Below are 211 nucleotides of genomic sequence, written 5' to 3'. Positions count from 1 at the left end.
GTTCTCGGCTCCATATGTGCGGGAAGTGTTTACACGTGGGAACGCGGTGTGCGGAAGGTCGCGGCCGGGCGTTAAGTGGCTGCTGATTAGGGAGAAGGAGCCGGGATTACGCCTGTTAGCGCGGGGCGGGGGGGGCCAAGCGGCACGAACGCCATCAATTAACCTCTGCCGCGCTCGCCTTCCCCAGTAGCCTTCACCAGGCGGGGCGGCC

General features: G+C 65.4%; 1 protein-coding gene across 1 annotated transcript in view; it reads right to left on the bottom strand.

Annotated features, from left to right (window-relative positions):
* Positions 1 to 211, bottom strand: part of EPHA2 (EPH receptor A2) — a 42,958-nt gene that overhangs the window by 32,960 nt on the left and 9,787 nt on the right. The window lies entirely within an intron of this gene.

The sequence above is a fragment of the Nanorana parkeri genome, unplaced genomic scaffold (assembly GCF_000935625.1).
Source record: "Nanorana parkeri isolate BGI_ZX_2015 unplaced genomic scaffold, ASM93562v1 scaffold2951, whole genome shotgun sequence".
NCBI lineage: Eukaryota > Metazoa > Chordata > Amphibia > Anura > Dicroglossidae > Nanorana > Nanorana parkeri.
This window is presented reverse-complemented; position numbering and strand designations above follow the sequence as displayed.